The sequence below is a fragment of the Hyla sarda genome, chromosome 11 (genome assembly GCF_029499605.1).
Source record: "Hyla sarda isolate aHylSar1 chromosome 11, aHylSar1.hap1, whole genome shotgun sequence".
Lineage (NCBI taxonomy): Eukaryota > Metazoa > Chordata > Amphibia > Anura > Hylidae > Hyla > Hyla sarda.
In genome coordinates, this window is record NC_079199.1 from 40,668,900 (window position 1) to 40,692,079 (window position 23,180).

Consider the following 23,180-nt stretch of genomic DNA (forward strand, 5'->3'; position numbering starts at 1 on the left):
GAGGATCTGCTGCAGAGGTGATGTGAAGATGTCTGAGCATCAAACGCTACAGAGGAGAGAAACAAAACAAGATCAAATCAAGAGGGAAAGGACAATTACAGAGGAAAGCAACAATGACAGAGAAGACATTGTGGTGGCCACGGGTGAGGTCCGCAGCCACCGCTATGCTGGGGTTAGCTACTTGGTTCTTGGGGGTATTAACCCAAGGTCGGATGGTATTAACCCTTAATGTCACGTGACGCCACTGTAGTCTTGGTATCTCCCGGGGTACTACAGGTCCGGGGAACTCTGTCTCCCACAGGCTAGCAAGGAAAGAATTGACTCCACACTAGGTTGCAGTTTAACGGAGGCTTTACTAACTTGAAGATAGGTGGTACAATCTTCACAGCGCTCAACCAAAGTCTCCCAAAGGGTTAACAGACAGTCTCTAGAGGACCACACAGCTTGCTGTTTCTGGACTTGATATTGCATATATGCTTGGCTCTTACGGCCGGACTAGGAGTTTTAGCTCTGCGCTATATTAGGCTTGAGATTAAAGTCACTTACTGAAGTGTCGGTCGATTTGTGGCTTTTCGCCGGAAGATAATGAATTGTCCTTTAGGAATTCTCTGATCAAGGCTGAAGTAAAGGCTTGATATTTCTCCACTCTGTACTCTGACTTGAAAATGAGTTGCTTTACTCTGAACTCGACTTCTCTCCTGAACTCCTGCACTCCACTCAGCTTCTCTCCACACTTGAACTCTCCAGAACTGCTGACCCCTGAACTGTGCTCCTCAACTCCACTGAACTCCACCTAGACTGAACTGCACAGGAAATGCCACCCCTTATCAGGGAAGGCTAAACTAAAGCCCATTGGCCAGGCAGCTGTGGACCATAGAGTTGTCTGTCTCTCCTTTGGGATTATCAATAAAGTTACATACAAGTAATAACATAATACCTTACACAAAAGTTTAGTCTAGCCCTCAGTCCTACACTCTCACATACCTTGACTAGGCATGAGGTTGCTAGGTAACATACTTAAAGCTACAAATACCTAATAACAGATTATTAAGTTATAACAGTGTAAATACAAATTATAAATGGTTGAGTCCCTGCAGGGGAGCCCCCAGGACACAGGAGGTCTCAATCTAACAGGGCCTACAATACCTTGACACAATATAGCTTTACTGGGACACCACAACATCACCAGTTGGTCACTGTCATTGTGTGTATTCTATGTCCAATATGCTGCTGTCACTTGTTAGGTCTTTTGTAAAGATGGATGAAACAACAATTCCCAGCATATCCGCACAGTTGCACAAGTCTGGGAGTTGTAGTTAAACATATTAAAAACCACAGCAAACCCTAACCTGACTTGGAAGTTGGTTTATTTAATTAGATTAGACTTATTTTCAGTGGAGCACTATACCACAGGCATCAGTCATGTCAACTAGGGAAAATTCCAATCCACCCCCTGATTCCTAAACAACTTACATAGGAAGATTGTGTATCTGCCAGCAGGGAGGAAGAGACCTTTGGGGGAGCTGTGGCTGTGCTTAAATTTACAATGTTCAAGTGCAGGGAACAACATTGACATTAGGGCCACTCTGGGACTTGTAGTCCTTATCGACTCTGACGTCACTTAGGTCGGTCTGAAGTTGACTTGACTTAGTTAGCCTTGACGTGACTAGACCTGACTTGATTTAGACTCGATATGTCATAAACTACCTCCCAGTATAGTGGGATATTCAGGCGATGCACACCTCAGGTAGGTGGACAAAAGGATTTATTACCCACAATGCTTAGTGACATTTTCCTAGAATATACACGTAAATTGGCCCAAAATGCATATTCCACTTTTCACTATAAACTATTTTAATGCATATTTATGTTGATATACAGGTCAGCCCACTGCTTTGCTCAACTGGCTGTGTATTGGGCTTGTTATGCAGTGACACTGCTGGAATCTGTAGTGCACCAACTGGACACAGTAACGCAGGGAGGCACAGGAGGTCAATGTCTGAGGTAAGACCACTTCTCAATGTTTTGCTCAGCTTGCTTTGTATAGTAATGTGATAGCTTTCATGAGCTCATTCTGCAATCAGACTGCTGGGATTTGCAGTGCACCAACTGGACATAGCAATGCCTTTGATAGGTCACTAATTATAGCCCACTGATCAATGCTTTGCTCAGCTTGCTTTCTATTGGATTTGGGAAGGCTTTCTGGGATCAGTAGTTCCCCTGAGCTCTCTCAGCTTTCTCTTAAAGATGGTGTCCGCAAGGCAGTGCATACAGTTTTATTAGCTAACCTACCCCTATGCTGTCCCCTGATTGGCCTGGGAGCCGTATGTCACATAATGACTAATCTGGGGTCATGTAATATTGCTGCAAGGTATGCTGGGCTACCCAATCATATGATTGTTCCTAGTGTGGTACCTTGGGGGTGTATGGCATTTGGGGTGTTGCTGTGAGGTATATCACGGTTATAATTAACTCTTGTCAGTCGTGACACCAGGGTGAGGGTTAATACTGTGATGCTTGGCCTATCGCCACCCTTCCCAAGAGCGTTAAGTGGATGCAGAATAAAGTATTGTCCACAACCAGAGCTTTGCTGAAAACTTGCGTAAACTTTACTGAAGATTTTCTGTAACATGTGAATACAGGAACAGTCTTTATAGCAAAGTCTATGTACAGCTTAGCTGAGATTGACGTATGGTCGGGACTTTTGTAAGTTCTTTAGCTTAGTAGGATTTAGTATGCACAGATCCGCTGGATTTAGGGTTATGTGTAGGTCCAGAGGTCTCGCTAGCATAAGCGGGGAAGTTGTAAGAACTCACGGTCAAGGTCGACAGGCTTTGGTCCTGTATTTGTCGTTGTAAGTTGCGGAGGTCCTACCTCATGAAGTGTCAGCAACCCAAGAGCAACGAGATGCTGCTTGCTTTGCAGCGCAGGAACAAGAGAAGAGAGTGATCATTGGCTGCAGCTCCCTTATATGGGCAGGGGCTGGCCGTTTTAGGATTGGTCCACACCATGACCCGCAGGCCCTGAGATGCTATGCAAGGTAAGTATACACTTTCTGTACAGTATTTACATTTATTTTAGTAATATATTAACTATTTGAGGGGTGACTAGGGGATGACTAGAGAAGCGGAACCCCACAGTTCCTAGGAACGCTGACTTTGGGGACCCCTAACCGAGGTGCATTATGCAATACGGTATCGGGACACCCCACTAGTACTTCCTCAATTGACTTAAGTGCCACAACCCCATGTGTTCCTTATCCCTTCTGCTAAAAATAGCGCCGATGCCAGGTGCGATCGAGCAAAGCATGGCAATGTTTGAAAGTTCTGCGAGCCTAAAGTTATGAGTGAGACCATGTTAGGCTTCTTTCACACTGCCGTTGTGACACAGCTGTATGACGGACATCAGGGAACACAGGGAGAATAGTGGAAGAAAAAATACATCATGCAACATCTTTTTCTCCTGCTACGCCTGTCAACAAACAGCGGTGCCCAACGGACCCCATAATAGTAAATGAGATCTGTCGGGACCCGTTGTCGCCCCGTTAGAATAACGAAAGTTAAAGGCACAAAAAATGTATGTTACCTGGTCGATTTTTAATATGATCCAAAAAAAAGACTTCAGTCTTTTAGCTTTTTACTAGATGCTAGAGTCAACATTTCTTCTTCATCAAGAAAAGAACATAACATTTTCTTTATATAGATAATATAAAAACAATCAGGAAACTTTCTATTATAAACTTATAATGTAACATTACTTATAATGTAACATTATATGGTGCAAACAAGTTCTCCTATCCAGACCTATGTGTCCCCTAGTTACTAAATACATGCAAACTCTGCATGTAATCCACAGCCAGGTTTTATTCATTTCTCTCTGCTCCTTTCCTTGCAAACCTACAGACATGTAATTTTAGAATCAGACTACAAAAATTGTAGTCTGCAACTATGGAGGCACATTGGTGTGCATAGGAGCTGTATACACAAAATAGTAAGATATGTTAATCAGGTCTATGTGTCGCAAAGGTAAATATACAGTTTATGCTTTATTTACACATCGTATATACCAACCAGAATATAAGTCGAGGCCCCTAATTTCACCCCAAAAACCCAGGAAAAGCCTAGGTTGGGAAATACATCATCGCCCCATGTCATCATTGTGCTGAAAAACTCGGCTTATACTCGAGTATATACGGTAAGACTGGAGATCCCCTTAAAGGGGTACTCCAGTGAAAAACTTTTTTTTTTTTTTAAACAACTGGTGCCAGAAAGTTAAACAGATGTGTAAATTACTTCTGTTTAAAAATCTTAATCCTTCCTGTACTTATTAGCTGCTGAATACTACAGTGGAAATTCTTTTCCATTTGAAACACAGAGCTGTCTGCTGACATCACGAGCACAGTGCTCTCTGCTGACATCTTTGTCCATTTTAGGAACTGCCAGAGTAAAAGGAAATACCCATAGCAAACATATGCTGTTCTGGGCAGTTCCTAAAATGGACAGAGATGTCAGCAGAGAGAATTTCCTCTGTAGTATTCAGCAGCTAATAAGTACAGGAAGGATTAAGATTTTTTTTAATAGAAGTAATTTACAAATCTGTTTAACTTTCTGGCACCAGTTGATTTAAAAAAAAAAAAAGTTTTTCACCGGAGTACCCCTTTAATTAAGTAATATAACACAGATATGACATAGCAGCCACATACTATTGAAGTCTGTCATTGAGTTGTCAGCGACCATAACTCAGAAGCAGCTGGTGATCACCAATCTCCACGTCTGTTTTATAGGATGATATACAGCAGATGAATGGTTGCTAAGGCTTTCACGCTAAACAAAAGACAACATAAAGCAATAATATACATCAGGGGTCTGACTCGCTTCTGCTGAGGTTTTTCTGTAATTATCCAGAGTTTTCACATAGTTTTCCTCTGAGCAGACACAACTTGTTCACTAAAACAGGATTATACTCAGTTACAAAGACAGCAGATTTTTCTTCTGTGTAATCTGATGATAAATGAATCATGTTCCATACACTGATGGAGTCTGATAAATCCCAGCACACCAGCAGATACTTGTCTTGGTACATTTGCACTTTTTGATGAGGTGCTGTCAAGGAAGTGTATCCATTAAAAGCAGTAACAAAACTAAACAAAAAAATTTAATCCGTGAATATTATCATTACAATACACACAAGGGCCCCACAGTATTCAGAAATTCCAATTCCCTTCAGGGTCGAAAACTCATCCGGGACTAAGACCCCCAACTAGGGTCACCCTTTTAAAACTTCACTTTTATTTATTATTTTTTTTAAACAAGTTATAGTGCAAAAAAAATACAAAAAAGAAGTGTGTTTAAAAACACAATATATAGGAATTGGATTGGTCCAATAATGGTTCCACTAATTTAATTTTAACTCAGGCTTCTATGTTAGCGCCTCTTTTATTCCATTATTCTGGGTCCTAAGACTCCAATTTTAACGGTCCACATAACATATAACTTCCTCTATTTTATCTACCAATTCCTATTATTGCTTATTAAAATTTGTTGCTCCCTAGCATCCCCCTGACGTTTCGCTGGACAGACCCAGCTTTATCAAGGTATAGGACACTATACCTATTCAGAGCCACAGTATTCAGAGCCCATGCGAGACTGCTGTTTCTACACCCTTCATAACTACAGTGTGACTACTATAAGTGACCACATTTGGTCCATTTCTCGAGTGTATACATTTTTGGTAAAAATATGTATAGTTTTTTTTTTTTTTTTTTTTTTTTACAAAAAGCATCAATTCTAACCCAGGACAACCCACTTAATATTCTTTTAAACCGATTATTATCCCAAAAAAATCTGTGTGACACCCAATAGGACACTAACAACGCCCAAAGAGAATAAAGAAATCTAAACGCAGTTTCATGTTGCCCAAACTGCAGGCAGCGTTAAAGGGGTACTCTGGTGAAAAACGTTTTTTTTTTTTTTTTTTTTTTTAAATCAACTGGTGCCAGAAAGTTAAACAGATTTGTAAATTACTTCTATTAAAAAATCTTAATCCTTCCTGTACTTATTAGCTGCTGAATACTACAGCGGAAATTCTTTTCTTTTTGAAACACAGAGCTGTCTGCTGACATCATGAGCACAGTGCTCTCTGCTGACATCTCTGTCCATTTTAGGAACTGTCCAGAACAGTATATGTTTGCTATGGGGATTTCCTTTTATTCTGGACAGTTCCTAAAATGGACAGAGATGTCAGCAGAGAGCACTGTGCTCATGATGTCAGCAGACAGCTCTGTGTTTCAAACGGAAAATAATTTCCACTGTAGTATTCAGCAGCTAATAAGTACAGGAAGGATTAAGATTTTTGAATAGAAGTAATTTACAAATCTGTTTAACTTTCTGGCACCAGTTGATAAAAAAAAAAAAGTTTTTCACCGGAGTACCTGTCACGATGCCGGCTGGCAGGTAGTGGATCCTCTGTGCCAGAGAGGGATTGGCGTGGACCGTGCTAGTGGATCGGTTCTAAGTCACTACTGGTTTTCACCAGAGCCCGCCGCAAAGCGGGATGGTCTTGCTGCGGCGGTAGTGACCAGGTCGTATCCACTAGCAACGGCTCAACCTCTCTGACTGCTGAAGATAGGCGCGGTACAAGGGAGTAGACAGAAGCAAGGTCGGACGTAGCAGAAGGTCGGGGCAGGCAGCAAGGATCGTAGTCAGGGTGGATAGCAGAAGTTCTGGTACACAGGCTTTGGACACACAAAACGCTTTCACTGGCACAAGGCAACAAGATCCGGCCAGGGAGTGCATCGGAGGAGGTCAGATATAGTCAGGGACCAGGTGGAAGCCAATAAGCTAATTGGGCCAGGCACCAATCATTGGTGCACTGGCCCTTTAAGTCTCAGGGAGCTGGCGCGCGCGCGCGCCCTAGAGAGCGGAGCCGCGCGCGCCAGCACATGACAGCAGGGGACGGGAACGGGTAAGTGACCTGGGATGCGATTCGCGAGCGGGCGCGTCCCGCTGTGCGAATCGCATCCCCGACGGCCATGACAGTGCAGCGCTCCCGGTCAGCGGGACCGACCGGGGCGCTGCGGAGAGAGAGACGCCGTACGCGCTCCGGGGAGGAGCGGGGACCCGGAGCGCTAGGCGTAACAGTACCCCCCCCCTTAGGTCTCCCCTTCTCTTTGTCCGGTAACTGCCCCCCCCGGGATGAGGACACCGGGAAAGGATGGAGGGATTCCTCAACGGCAGGCAGTACAGCAGGAGTAGTAAATGGGGAGGGAGGGCAGAGGGCGAGGCCTGGCACGGGGCAGTGTGACACCAGGACGAGGGCCACGAGGAGGCACCGAGGCTTGAATGACTGGACTGGGAGGGGGGGAGAGGCACTTCTTAAGGCGGGCAGAGTCCATAACGACCTTAGGGAGACCGGATACAGGAGGAACCACAGGGTCACGGCAGGGAGTACTGGGAACCGGTTTAAGGCAGTCCTTGAAGCAAGAGGTACCCCAGCTCTTGATCTCCCCTGAGGACCAATCCAGGGTTGGGGAATGGTGTTGAAGCCAGGGTAGTCCAAGGAGAATTTCAGAAGTGCAATTGGAGAGGACCAAAAACTCAATTTTCTCATGATGAGGTCCGATGCACATTAGGAGGGGCTCCGTGCGGAAACGCACGGTGCAATCCAACCTGGCTCCGTTGACCGCGGAAATGTGGAGTGGCTTGACAAGACGGGTCACCGGGATGCGGAATTTATTCACCAAGGACTCCCGAATAAAATTCCCAGAGGCACCAGAGTCCAGGCAGGCCACGGCTGAGAGGGAAGAGCTGGCTGAAGAAGAAATCCGTACAGGCACCGTGAGACGTGGAGAAGCCGACTTAGCATCAAGAGACGCCACACCCACGAGAGCTGGGTGCGAGCGTGCGTTTCCCAGACGTGGAGGACGGATAGGGCAATCCACCAAAAAATGTTCGGTACTGGCACAGTACAGACAAAGATTCTCTTCCTTACGGCGATTCCTCTCTTCCAGGGTCAGGCGAGACCGATCCACTTGCATGGCCTCCTCGGCGGGAGGCCTAGGCGCAGATTGCAATGGAGACTGTGGGAGAGGTGTCCAGAGATCTAAGTCTTTTTCCTGGCGGAGCTCTTGATGCCTCTCAGAAAAACGCATGTCAATGCGAGTGGCTAGATGAATGAGTTCATGCAGATTAGCAGGAGTATCTCGTGCGGCCAGAACATCTTTAATGTTGCTGGATAGGCCTTTTTTAAAGGTCGCGCAGAGGGCCTCATTATTCCAGGAAAGTTCAGAAGCAAGAGTACGGAATTGTATGGCGTACTCGCCAACGGAAGAATTACCCTGGACCAGGTTCAGCAGGGCAGTCTCAGCAGAAGAGGCTCGGGCAGGTTCCTCAAAGACACTTCGAATTTCCGAGAAGAAGGAGTGTACAGAGGCAGTGACGGGGTCATTGCGGTCCCAGAGCGGTGTGGCCCATGACAGGGCTTTTCCAGACAGAAGGCTGACTACGAAAGCCACCTTAGACCTTTCAGTAGGAAACTGGTCCGACATCATCTCCAAGTGCAGGGAACATTGCGAAAGAAAGCCACGGCAAAACTTAGAGTCCCCATTAAATTTGTCCGGCAAGGACAGGCGGAGGCTAGGAGTGGCCACTCGCTGCGGAAGGGGTGCAGGAGCTGGCGGAGGAGATGATTGCTGCTGAAGTTGCTGCACAATGGTGAATACTTCCGACAGCTGGTGGGTTAGATGGGCGATCTGTCGGGATTGCTGGGCGACCACCGTGGTGATATCAGAGATATAAGGCAGAGGGACGTCAGCGGGATCCATGGCCGGATCTACTGTCACGATGCCGGCTGGCAGGTAGTGGATCCTCTGTGCCAGAGAGGGATTGGCGTGGACCGTGCTAGTGGATCGGTTCTAAGTCACTACTGGTTTTCACCAGAGCCCGCCGCAAAGCGGGATGGTCTTGCTGCGGCGGTAGTGACCAGGTCGTATCCACTAGCAACGGCTCAACCTCTCTGACTGCTGAAGATAGGCGCGGTACAAGGGAGTAGACAGAAGCAAGGTCGGACGTAGCAGAAGGTCGGGGCAGGCAGCAAGGATCGTAGTCAGGGTGGATAGCAGAAGTTCTGGTACACAGGCTTTGGACACACAAAACGCTTTCACTGGCACAAGGCAACAAGATCCGGCCAGGGAGTGCATCGGAGGAGGTCAGATATAGTCAGGGACCAGGTGGAAGCCAATAAGCTAATTGGGCCAGGCACCAATCATTGGTGCACTGGCCCTTTAAGTCTCAGGGAGCTGGCGCGCGCGCGCCCTAGAGAGCGGAGCCGCGCGCGCCAGCACATGACAGCAGGGGACGGGAACGGGTAAGTGACCTGGGATGCGATTCGCGAGCGGGCGCGTCCCGCTGTGCGAATCGCATCCCCGACGGCCATGACAGTGCAGCGCTCCCGGTCAGCGGGACCGACCGGGGCGCTGCGGAGAGAGAGACGCCGTACGCGCTCCGGGGAGGAGCGGGGACCCGGAGCGCTAGGCGTAACAGTACCCCTTTAAAGGAGATATATCATGGGGAAAAACTGATCCCAAATCCAACCTCTGGGACCCCCGCGATCTCCTGTATGGAGTCCCGACTTTCTCTGGGAGCAGCATATCATGACCCCCACACAAAGAGAGGGCCGCCACGCCTCCTCCATATATCTCTATCACCTCCAAGGAAGGATGGAGCTCAGGCGCTGAAGGACCAGGCAAGTCTCAGGACACAGGACAACAATACGTTTATTCCCAGTATGCATACTGGGAATAAACGTATTGTCCTGTGTCCTGAGACTTGCCTGGTCCTTCAGCGCCTGAGCTCCATCCTTCCTTGGAGAATCAAAACAGGGTGACCGTAAGTTCAGGAGCTAGTCCGGCGCAAAGAGGAACCATCAGGGAGCCAGATAAAATCAATGGATTTATTAGATGCAACGCGTTTCGCTGTGCATGCGCAGCGAAACGCGTTGCATCTAATGAATCCATTGATTTTATCTGGCTCCCTGATGGTTCCTCTCTGCGCCAGACTAACTCCTGAACTTACGGTCACCCTGTTTTGATTCTGCTTCTACCCAGGAGGGCTGCAGTGGACCTATACGCATATTCATTCTACACTTTACCTTGTTGTGTGTGGGTGCACAACCAACTTTGGTAAGCGGCTTGGGAATTACTGTCCCCCCACCCCGACTAACAAGATCTGCTGATCCCGCACATGAGGCGCCTTCCTTCCTCTCTCTAGATTATCCTTCCTTGGAGGTGATTGTTCTTTTTCTTGTGCCTAATTGTGGAGCGGCAGCAGTGGATCACCTTACATACCCTTCTCCACGTTGAGCTGGCTTATGCACAACTTGTTTGGGTAAGCGCTACTTTACATTGAGCGTTTTACATGATCTGGCGTTATTACACTATGGAGCGCTCCTCCTTTGTCTTTTTCTAGTCCATATATCTCTATGGGAGAGCCGTTCACAGTATGCAGAGGCTTGGTCGATAATCTGGGTCAGGCACTGAAAAATCAGGAAGGTACAAGCAGGATAAGACAGAGGCAGTCAGTTAACAGCATAGGTCAGGAACACAGAAACTCAGCAGACAGAAACCTTCACAGTAGAAACTTCTATTTTTCTCAGGCACCAGAGAATGGATGGAGCAGGATTATATCGGCGGTACCTGGCAGGGATCGGAAGAGGGCAGGAATCAGTGATGTGCATGAACAATTAAAATGACGGTAGGTGCACACACACGACCTCTACAAAGTGTGCCAGAAACTGTTGCCACCTGCAGCAGTGCAAAGGAGGAAGTCCACAGCCTGCAGTGAGGAGGTAGAGACAAGCGTGCGGCTTGGCTGAGGTAAGTAGTGGGACTCTCTTAATACCGGCAGCAGTCAACTGCCAATGTTACAAAGGGATACTTTATAAATCTGTATTTTAATGTTAACAAGCCCACAAAATCTGTTAGTGCAATATGTTTTAAAACAAGCTGTTCATTACTGTGAGTTACCCCATGTCGTCGTACTTTTGACATTAACTTAGCTTTTAAAATGACTTTAAAGGGCTACTCCGCCCCTAGACATCTTATCCCCTATCCAAAGGATAGGGGATAAGATGTCTGATTGCAGGGATCTTGCCGCTGGGGACCCCCACGGTGTCGGTTGTGGCACCCCAGACATCTGGTGCACGGAGCAAACTTCATTCCGTGCCTGATGACTGGCCATGTGGGGCGGAGGCTCGTGACGTCACGGCCATGCCCCCTTAATGCAAGTCTATTTGAGGCTGTATACCGGCTGGAAGAAGCGCCCGAGTGGCGTGAAACAGTCTGTCCCGGTCCCTCCCCACCCGCCTCCACCCTCCACCAGCCTGTTATGCCTGACACGAAGAAATAAAGAATTTACTTTGGATGGTGAGTGCAATCTCTGTTTTCTTTGCCACTATTTCTATTTGAGGGAGTGTGACGGCCGTCAAAAGCGGGGCACGGGCGTGATGTCACGGGCCTCCGGCGCTGCACCCGACGCTCTAAACAAACGCTGGGTGCAGCAGTGAGATTGCGGGGGGACCCTGGCGATCAGACATCATCTTTCTTTGGATAGGGGATAAGATGTCTAGGAGTGGAGTACCCCTTTAATACCTTGTGTTATACGTGTCTTTAGAGCACTTAGGCAGTGATATACACAAGTTTTGAGGGTAACTGCTGTGCTGGTTCATGTAGAAGTTGTTTGCTGCAAACCAAACTTTTTGGAAAAGTTCTGCAAACTCGCGTATCTCTATTTGTGGCATGTGTTCCCTGGGTGACATACGTGCAAGAATAAAGCTAAAAGAAATAAATTTAACATTTTAATACTGGCTCAATGCGGAGGTATTATGTTGCTACTGTTTGTCATTTTTCCCCAGCAATATACGGGATATAAATTTAAGACAACACATAAGAATTTTTTTATGTTACCATATGGAAACAGCTTATTTGTATACAGTAGGGTGCTTTTAGTATTTCTTATCCAAGTACCTCCTACATATCTAAATATGTGAGCCATTCCTCCTTGACAAAATCCTGCTTTCGCCCCCCTGCTCTGCCTCAATCATTTCCTCCCCAATTATCACTCTTAGGCCTCATACATTCGGCTGTATTTTGCCCGTAATTGTCTACAGAATTTATCAGCCAATACTAGGTTTGGGTCAAAAATATGAACAAGATGGAAATCTTTCCAGTATACCGATTTCTAGGTGTATTTTCTACTCCATTTTGGTTTACACTCCATTATGGTTTACAAATACCGTTGTGTGAAAGCGGCCTCAGGCTATAGGGTCCAGGTGTAACCTCTGCACCGCCCCCCCCCCATAGTTACAATCTTGTTTCTTTGTTTTGGACATAAACCAGTATAGAGATAAAAGTGGACATATTTGTTCCTGAATTTATGGGGAATGTATAGATATCTGTAATGTTTTCTTCCAGATTCAACAAATGTCATGAACATCTGCAGATGAAAATGTTTTTCTCCCCTTTCCTGAATGTAATGTAATCGGGCCTAAGGACCATCTATCTGTGTAGTACTGTATGTGCACACATTCTTAACTCACCCTCCCACTAGACTCCACACTCCTCTTCTTACCATCTGTTTATAGGTAATCCTGAATTTTAGTAAAACCTGATAATGACCACATGGTAATGACTATACTGTAGGTTTTAATATAACCAAAGAAAAGCAATCCTGCACTCACCGCACGGGCTCTGTATATTCGGCTCCTTTCAAGGATAATCCATCCGACTGGCTGGTGTGCTTGGCGTGGGGCGCTCAGAGGCCAGGAGACCAAGCGAACTGTTTGACTTGTGCAGGGAACAGAACAGAGCCACCTAGAGACCATTTATTCAATCACATTCAAAACAAATAAAAGGTTTAAAATTTTAACAGCAAATACCGTATTTTTCGCCGTATAAGACGCACTTTTTCTTCCCTAAAACTGGGGGGGAAAAGTCGGTGCGTCTTATACGGCGAATACACCCCTATCACGGCGGTCCCTGTGGCCATCAACGGCCGGGACCCGCGGCTAATACAGGACATCACCGATCGCGGTAATGCCCTGTATTAACCCTTCAGACGCGGCGATCAAAGCTGACCGCCACGTCTGAAGGGAAAGTGACACTAACCCGGCTGTTCAGTTGGGCTGTTCAGGACCGCCGGGATTTCACCGCGACGGTCCCGAACAGCCCGACTGAATAGCCGGGTTAGTGCTTACAGGACACCGGGAGGGACCTTACCTGCCTCCTCGGTGTCTTCTCCGTTCAGGGATCCCCTGTATGGCCGGCGCTCTCCTTCCTCGTCATCACGTCGTCGCGTATGTGCGTCGGCGTGCGTAACGACGTGATGACGGCGACGGAGAGCGAGGATACCCGGCCGGCAGCAGAGACGTTCCAGAGCGACGGGGACACGGCGACAGCGATGGAGCGACATCCAGGGCAGCGGGGACGGGTCCGGAGCGGCAGGGACACGTGAGTATTACCTCCTATGCAGTGGTCTTCAATCTGCGGACCTCCAGATGTTGCAAAACTACAACTCCCAGCATGCCCGGACAGCCAACGGCTGTCCGGGCATGCTGGGAGTTGTAGTTTTGCAACATCTGGAGGTCCGCAGGTTGAAGACCACTATTGGGTTAAAAATCTTTATTTTTTTTAGATTTTGCACCTATAAATTGGGTGCGTCTTATACGCCGGTGCGTCCTATAGGGCGAAAAATACGGTAAATAGCAAAGTGTCTTATAATTACATAAGGAACAATAGATTAAAAGTTTAGTTTGGTGACAGGTACTCTTTAAAGCAACATAGTGATTAATGCCCTTTTCTCAGGATAGGCCAATGATATCTGATCAGAGGGGTTCCTAAACTGGGCAGCCCCTCTTATCAGAGAGACACCGCACCCGGATGTAAACAGTGAATGTAGCAGGAAGCCCAAACTCCATATATTATGTGAGGGCAGTTCAGCTCCTGTTCCCTTCAATAGGAGCCAAGTTGCAGTAACCCAGCACAGTGGGACTTCCAGCGTAATACACCACATTCAGAACAGCTGATCAACAATCAGGATCATCTACCCGGTGTCATGCCACTGCAGGACCGTAGTCTTATGCATACTGTTTACACCCTGGCGACACGGATATCCTGTACACATGAACATTTATTTCAAATGCTTCATATATGATCAGGGCTACCCAGGATTGGGTAAAATTGTGGCATGCTTACAACTGTTTATCTCTATGATGTACCTGCATAATACCCCTGTATGGGGCGGACTATAATGGCCAGTCTCTCTACATGATTTCTTTCGCCTGATCCTGCTGACTGGAACATACCTCAGTTTTACTTCATTGACTGGATTCTCTTAATGTGTTAACTGACAAATACGGTACACCGCAAGTGATACTGTGTAAACCGTAAAGATACATTTGTGTATGTTCCCCTGAGGACGCCCCTTAGTGTGGTTGATTACACTTAGGGATAGAAGCGTACGTTGGGAACGATGTTTTTCAGGAATATTGGTTTATAACCTTACTAGTGATAGCATGTAGCTGTGGTGGTGTACAGAACAATTAACCATTATCGTGTGTTTCATCTACATATGGTGTGAACAGATTAATAAGTATAGTATTTTGTGATTGTTGGCCTGAAGGAAAGAAAACAGCATTGTGTTACTTTTTTTGCTTATTGAGTATTTGGTCGTAGTATTTAATTAATATTTAGTCATTTCTTTTTCACCTGGAAAGGGAATATACTTTTTCTTGTTTTTTTTGGGTGGTATTTAAAGCATACCAAAAAAACATTACTATTTTAATGGCACTTCCCTCCCCTTTGTAAAATTCTTTTCAATAAGGTTTTTATTGGCATTTTAACAATACAGGAAAGATAGCAAAGGGAACAACTTGCAATGACACTCGTATATCCATCGTTACAAAGGAAGCAAAGTGAATTCAAACAAGATCAAAAGTCCCGACAATGAATGTTAATAATACAAGATAACATACCGTATTTTTCGCCCTATAGGACGCACCGGCGTATAAGACGAACCCAATTTATAGGTGCAAAATCTAAACAAAATAAACATTTTGAACCCAATAGTGGTCTTCAACCTGTGGACCTCCAGATGTTGCTAAACTACAACTCCCAGCATGCCCGGACAGCCGTTGGCTGTCCGGGCATGCTGGGAGTTGTAGTTTTGCAACATCTGGAGGTCCGCAGATTGAAGACCACTGCATAGGAGGTAATACTCACGTGTCCCCGCCGCTCCGGACCAGTCACCGCTGCCCTGGATGTCGCTCCATCGCTGTCGCCGTGTCCACGTCGCTCCGGAACGTCTCTGCTGCCGGCCGGGTATCCTCGCTCTCCGTCGCCGCCATCACATCATTACGCGCGCCGACGCACGTACGTACGCGACGACGAGGAAGGAGAGCGCCGGCCATACAGGGGATCCCTGAACGGAGAAGACACCGAGGAGGCAGGTAAGGTCCTTCCCGGTGTCCTGTAAGCACTAACCCGGCTATTCAGTAGGGCTGTTCGGGACCGCAGCGGTGAAATCGCTGAACAGCCGGGTTAGTGTCCCTTTCCCTTCAGACGCGGTCAGCTTTGATCGCCGCCTCTGAAGGGTTAATACAGGGCATCACCGCGATCGGTGATGTCCTGTATTAGCCGCGGGTCCCGGCCGTTGATGGCCGCAGGGACCGCCACGATAGGGGTGTATTCGCCGTATAAGACGCACCAACTTTTTCCCCCCAGTTTTGGGGAAGAAAAAGTGCGTCTTATACGACGAAAAATACGGTACTTCTTGATATGTTGACTTATAACTTTGTGTCAAGGAGACTATAACAGAACTTGTCCCTAAATTGGGACAAAACAATACTGGGTTCATCTTTAGATGTTAGCTTTTCTTAAAAACACTGGATAAATTAGTCGAGAAAACATATCTAGTCCAGATTTGACTCTGACACAACAAAAACAACAAATAATGAACATCATTATGAAAAAGCTTGTGTGGGATATGCATCACGATAAGATATAACACTGAGTTGAATTCTATAATCAGAGTGGATTTGCCAGACCCCATCCAGGACCTCCTCGGAAGAGTGATTGTGGTCTTAAAGATTGATAATGGGGGAATGATGGGGTTTAGCATTAATTAATGAGTTTTGTAAATTTTGTACATTTGTATCCCTTTGTAAAATTCTATCTATTGCCTGGGAATATTGGGTATCTGAGCTAGCATATAGCCTAAACAAAATATATGTTCTGTTTTTGTTTTTCTGATCAACAATCACTAAGTTGCAGAAAACCCCTTTAGTAAATATACAAGCAAAGAATACCGATGCGCACCTCGTGCAGGTAAAACAGGAGCAGATAGGATAAATATAGAAAGAAAGGAACATGGGCCAGCAGGGTAGACCCTTATTTTGGGATGTTATGCAGAGAGCATAACACCTTGTATAGCTTGTAATACAGATTGCAGCATCCTGGTTCCTCTGGAGCTTCCGCTGGGAGTCCAGTGCATCAATAGGGATTTCGATCGAACTTGATCACGAAATGTAACAGCTAATGGAGCGCAAACCACTGCGATTCTTGTGTAAAAATCGGTTTAATGGAACCGATTTTTACACAAGAATCGCAGTGGTTTGCGATCCATTAGATGTTCCATTTTTTTCGTGATCAAGTCTGATCGAAACCCCTAGAAAACCCCTTTAAATATACACTACCACACAAAGTCTGATAGCAAGAACTAAACTATGACACCAAGGGGCAGATGCTCTTTCCATCGTGGCTGCTCAAAGGCATTGGTCTTATGTGCCGAATGGAAAATCCATCAATTTATAGAATTTTACTGGACATTGTTGAATGTGTATTTTTCCTAAAGGGGTATTCCGGGCAAAAACATTTGATCCCCTATCCAAAGGATAGGGGATAAGATGTCTGATCGCGGGGGCCCACTGCTGAGACCCCCTGCGATCTCCTTGCAGCACCCACATTCAATGCGGGGATTGCGTCTCTAGTTTTGGAAACCTCCGGGTTTCCGGGACTGGGGACGTGACGTCACGCCACGCCCCTCCATTCATGTCTATGGGAGGGGGCGTGACGGATGTCACGCCCCCTCCCATAGACATGAATGGAGGGGGCGTGGCGTGACGTCACTTCCCCAGTCCCGGAAACATGGAGGTTTCCAAAACTGGAGATTCAGCCCCCGCATAGAATGCGGGTGCTGCAGGGAGATCGTGGGGGTCTCAGCAGCGGGCTCCCCGCGATCAGACATTTTATCCTCTATCCTTTGGATAGGGGATCAATTGTTTTTGCCCGGAATACCCCTTTAAGAAAAATACACATTCAACAATATGTCCAGTAAAATTCTATAAATTGATGGATTTTCCGTTCAGCACATAAGACCAATGCCTTTGAGCAGCCACGATGGAAAGAGCATCTGCCCCTTGGTGTCATAGTTTAGTTCTTGCTATCAGACTTTGTGTGGTAGTGTATATAAGTGTATATTTAAAGGGGTTTTCTAGGGGTTTCGATCAGACTTGATCACGAAAAAAATGGAACATCTAATGGAGCGCAAACCATATTTTTGCCCGGAATACCCCTTTAGGGTATGTTCCCACACGGCGTATTTTGCTGCGTATTTGCTGCGTATTTGGTGCTGCGTATTTTCCTACCCATTGACTTCAACAGAGAAAATTAAATATGCAGCAGCAAATACGCAGCAAATACGCCGTGTGGGAATGTACCCTTAATGTTATCTATCTTTTTTTTTTTTTTAAGCTGAGGTCACAAAGCAGATAAAAGTAAGTAAACTTAAAAACGTGAAAGTTAGTAGGCCAGTAATAAAGCAAATATACGGATAGAGTCGGGACAGTAACTGCAGTAAGAGTAGAGGCGGCTGTGGAATTCCACATGAAATCTTGAAGGAGAAGCCTGTTCACTAAGCACAGGACCAAAGCCGGCAGAACAGGATCAAAACCAATAAACAAGCCAGGGTCAGTACAAGGTGCAAACAGAGAAGCGAGGAACACCGGGGGTCAGTACAAATAATCAGAAAGGAGCACCATCAACCTCAGGAAGAAACCAACTCAAGAAAGAAAAAGAAAGGTCAAGATCAGGTCCGGGATCAGAAGTCAACACAAGATTATTATGGAACCAGACTATGAGAATAACCAGAAAGCAGAGACACGGTGTCCAGGGCAAAGAACAAATAACAATGATCTGATAAATAGATGTAAGCAGGAAGCGACTTCTATAGGTCAGGACCTTCTTTAACAAGGTTCAGGTGCAGGACTTTCATAATGGTTTCTTTACTAAAAGACATATGCGGTGGATTATTTATGGAGCCTTGGCTTCAACTGCTGCTAGATATACAATGAAGAGGGTTAAGACCCCAACTGCAGGTGCATGGTAACCCTGTAAACAGTTCTTAGGTGTTGTCTATTGCCCTGTTCTTTCTGCGTCTGTATAGCAGCCACTAGTCCTGGCCTTACTGCTAGTCTCAAGACCAAGCTGACCGCATCATAAGGATCTATCACTAGACCCATAGGGGGGTATTTATCAATTTTGCCTGTTGACAGTTTCTTTTTACCCTTTTTTTTTTCACTTTGGTTTTCGTGGACGTGCACCAAATTTATCATTTGGTGCAATTTTGGCTCAAATGTTGAAATCAGCCGTTCACCGCGCCTTTTACACAGAACTTACCGCCACAGAGGACGCGTATTTTACCCTGTAGAGCAGCCATTTCGGAGTCCCTCCTGCAGTATATCAGCAAGCGACATGAGTTATTTTCTTTTGTGGGGTTTATAGCCACCATGTGAAATGGATTTTATTTTCAACTTGGGTATTTCAACTTTTTTTTTTTTGTTACTTTAGTGCAGTGGTCTTCAACCTGCGGACCTCCAGATGTTGCAAAACTACAATTCCCAGCATGCCCGGACAGCCGTTGGCTGTCCGGGCATGCTGGGAGTTGTAGTTTTGCAACATCTGGAGGTCCGCAGGTTGGAGACCACTGCTTTAGTGCTTTACCTTTCCTGACCCTGTGTGGCCATGTCCAATGCTGGCTCAACGGAGGGTGAAGGTTCCTCAGAGACGACTATGTCGCAGGATAGTATTGAGCAGCCCTGGAGGCGTCGCTGCTTTCAGAAAAAAAAAAATTTTTAATGTATTTTGACGCCTTTACATTTTCTGACATTGCTAAGTGTGTTTCCCATGTGCAACATTTCTTGGCGGGGATTTGCGCCCAAAAAATTGGATTTGCGCCAAAATTGCGCCAAAAGATCGATTGGCGCAAATGATGAATTACTGACTAAAGTTGAAATCACACACAGGACCGTGCGATTTTGAGAAAGTTGTAAAAATGACAGTGGAGAAGATGCGCCAAACTTTGGTGCAAAAAGAAACTGCGCCAAAGTATTGCGCCAAAGTTACGTGAAAAAAACACATAAATCCTTTGATAAATACCCCCATAGTCTCTGCATTCCTGTTACACTCATGTGAACCTGGCCTTGAATGGTGTGATAAATGACATCCTCTGTACAGTGCTCTGGAATTTGCCATATAAATAAAGAAAATATTATAATTATTATTCTTGGTAAAGGGATTATCAAGCTTGTTAAAATTGATGGCCTATTCTGCAGATAGATGTTTGAATAGACCACGGCACTCGTACGAGCACCGTAATCTCTTCAGGGTTACCTCTCCAGTGTTTATGTGCACCCATAAACCGCACAGTACTCATGAGTGCCGTAGCCTTTTCTATGCTTTAACCCTGTCCTGGCAATTGCAAAACTTACAGTAAGGTAACAATGGTACAAGAAATTGCAGTGTAGGTTCTATTCAAGTGAACAGGATGACACTTCAATGGTCTTGTATCAATACTAAAAGAACAATAATTACAGTGGTTCCTCAAGTTACAATATTAATTGGTTCCAGGACGACCATTGTATGTTGAAACCATTGTATGTTAAGACCATAACTCTATGGAAACCTGGTAATTGGCTCTAAGGGTGCGTTCCCACAGGGCGTGTACGCAGCGTATTTGACGCTGCGCAAAATTTATGGCAGCAGCGGGAAATATGCTGCGTATCCCTTGCTCACTATACACACAGGGCTTTCCGGCGGCAGCCCTATGTGTGCAGTGAGTTTTGGAGGCGGAGCCGCGCGTCACAGACACGCCAGCATATGGCTCCGCCTCCAAAACTCACTACACACATAGGGCTGCCGCCGGAAAGCCCTGTGTGTATAGTGACCAAGGGATACGCAGTGTATTTCCCGCTGCCATAAATTTTGCGCAGCGTCAAATACGCTGCGTATACGCCGTGTGGGAATGCACCCTATAGATCCAAAATGTCATTCAAAAATAGGAAAAAGTGAGAATTAAAGAAAAATAAGTAGATAACTAATACAGATAAAGCAAGTCCTTACATATAAAAGTAAGAAAGATCTGCTGGGAGCTGTAAATCACTGTCTGTGTCAGTGTTTTCCAAGCAGGGAGCCTCCAGCTGTTGCAAAACTACAACTCCCAGCATGCCCGGACAGCCAAAGGCTTTCCGGGCATGCTGGAAGTTGTAGTTTTGCAACAGCTGGGGGCACCCTGCTTGGGAAACACTGGTCTATGTAGAGGACAGGAGCTTCTTCAGGGTCCTGTACAGTACATGCAATGTCCTAAAAAAGTAACATGGAGCCTTGTGTCCAAAGGAGCAGGTAACCCTGGTACAGGTAAAGTGTACAGAACATGTAATACCTCCCTGTACTGTAGGGGGCGCTACCAGACACCAGTCAGTGCATACGCTTCAGTAATACAGGTGTTTTACCAGTAAATTGACCAATCTGATTGGTCAGTTCTTCCGGCAATTGACAAGTTTCACAGATCTGGACTGTCCATAGCATTGTATATTGAGTCTGGTTTCAACTTACAATGGTCCAGAGAAGACCATTGTATGTTGAAACTATTGTATGTTGAGGCCATTGTAAGTTGAGGGATCACTGTACAAGGACAAGCGCAAGGAAACATTGAAGAAGTTGCAGAGCTCGCTTACCAAGAATTGGGCCCCCAGCATTCTAAGATTGATAATCAGGAGGATAGGTCATCAGTTTTTAATGTCTGGATAACCCCTTTAAGAGGAAGAAGCTCCTCATTCAGAACCGCTATCAAATGTAAAAGCATCTCTGTTGGACCCAGAATATCTTAACATTACAGCTACAGCTCATTAATCTTAATGGGAATTGAACCTGTATTTCCAGGTACCTCTGCAGATTACCCCCAATTAAAGGGGTTATCCAGGAAAAAAACTTATATATATATATATATATATATATATATCTCAACTGGCTCCAGAAAGTTAAACAGATTTGTAAATTACTTCTATTAAAAAAACTTAATCCTTTCAGTACTTATGAGCTGCTGAAGTTGAGTTGTTCTTTTCTGTCTGTACTCTCTGATTACACCTGTCTCGGGAACTGTCCAGAGTAGAAGCAAATCCCCATAGCAAACCTCTTCTACTCTGTGCAGTTTCCGAGACAGACAGAGAGGTCAGCAGAGAGCCCTGTTGTCAGACAGAAAAGAACAACTCAGCTTCAGCAGCTGATAATTATTAGAAGGATTAAGTTTTTTTTAATAGAAGTAATTTGCAAATCTGTTTAAAGGGGTTATCCACCATAAGGTGATTTTAGTACGTACCTGTACCTGGCAGGCAGTAATGGACATGCTTAGGAAGGATCTGCGCCTGTCTTGGGGCTAAATGGCTATGTTGTGAGATTACCATAACACTGTGGTTAGCTTTTTGTGAACTGGTATTTCCTGTTTGACTTTTCTTTTTTTGACTACAAATCCCACAATTCCATCTTCCTCCCTCCTACACATCAGCCACCCCACCCGTTGAAACATAAATGAGCTGCAGACCTGTGGTTTTCAATCAGGGTGCCTACAGCTGTTGCATTAGTTGCAGATTGATCCCTCCACCCATTGAAGCAGACAGGCTCTCTGTCATCAGCTGACTAGTGAGTCAGGTCTTGGCCACATTGCAAAATGGGAAAAATCTGAGACGTCATTTTGTATACTGTTAAAAATAAATATTGGGGTGAAAATCACATAAGAATTGTGAGAAAACCGTCACACACAGGTACAGACACTATATTATAAACTACACTAACTTTACAGCTCCTGTAGCATAGTCAAATAAAAAAAAAAATCCTGGAATACCCCTTTAACTTTATGGAGCCAGTTGATATAGAAAAATAAATTTTTTCCTGGAATACCCCTTTAATTTAAGGTTGTTTTACTGACATAAATATATTGTCCAAAGTGGACAAATCCTTTAAGGCAGTTTACAAATACCATCAGCAGGAAATTGCTGGTTCGTTATTTGTTAAATATACAGAATGATTTAAAAAGAATGGAGCAAAACTATAGCCTATATTCACAACAGAGAGAACACAACATGACACAAATTTATTAACATGAAAAAGACACATCATCTATATGCCATCTTTGCTAATAGACTATGTTTGGCAGATTCCACTCTATTAGTGGCATAAGCCATTCCTTAAAGGGGTACTCTTATCCACTTTCCAAAGGATAGGGGATAAGATGTCTGATCGTGGGGGTCCCGCAGCTGGGACCCCCACCATTTCTGTGCAGCACCCGGCGTAGTTTTAGAACGCTGGCTGCCGGCGGCGGGGGTCGTGATGTCATGGCCACACACCCTCAATGCAAGTCTATGGGAGTGGGCGTGGCAACAGACACACCCCCTTCCCATAGACTTGCATTGAGGGGGCATGACAGTGACGTCACGACCCCCCACCACATGCTCCAAGCGTTCAGAACAAAATGTTCCGAACGCTGGGGCAACGGAGTATCCCTTTAACATGTCCAGGTTAGAGAGGCCAGTGACAGTATCCTCAGCAAACAAGAAGGAACTGTAGACTTTGTGCATGCTCATTACAAAGAACCTCTTTACTTTAGGGGAATCCCTCATTTGTTCCATAAGGGCACATGGTTTTTCTGAAGTCCAAATTCTGACCTTCCCACTGAGGTGGAAGGTCACCTAATGGTTGGACACCACCTGTCAGTGAATTTGTTCTTTTCTCTGTAAGTCAATGCAAAAGTCAGATTGTCATCTGGTTTTACCTCATAGAAACATAGAATGTGTCAGCAGAT

General features: G+C 45.5%; 1 protein-coding gene across 3 annotated transcripts in view; it reads right to left on the reverse strand.

Annotated features, from left to right (window-relative positions):
- Nucleotides 1–23,180, reverse strand: part of LOC130295786 (potassium channel subfamily K member 16-like) — a 107,211-nt gene that overhangs the window by 56,382 nt on the left and 27,649 nt on the right. For 2 of the 3 annotated variants that reach the window (XM_056546909.1, XM_056546908.1), the window contains exon 2: nucleotides 12,733–12,865. The exons of the other annotated variant lie outside the window; for it this stretch is intronic. The gene's annotated coding sequence lies outside the window, so the exon portion shown is untranslated. The remainder of the gene's footprint in view (nucleotides 1–12,732; nucleotides 12,866–23,180) is intronic. 3 annotated transcript variants of the gene reach the window in all.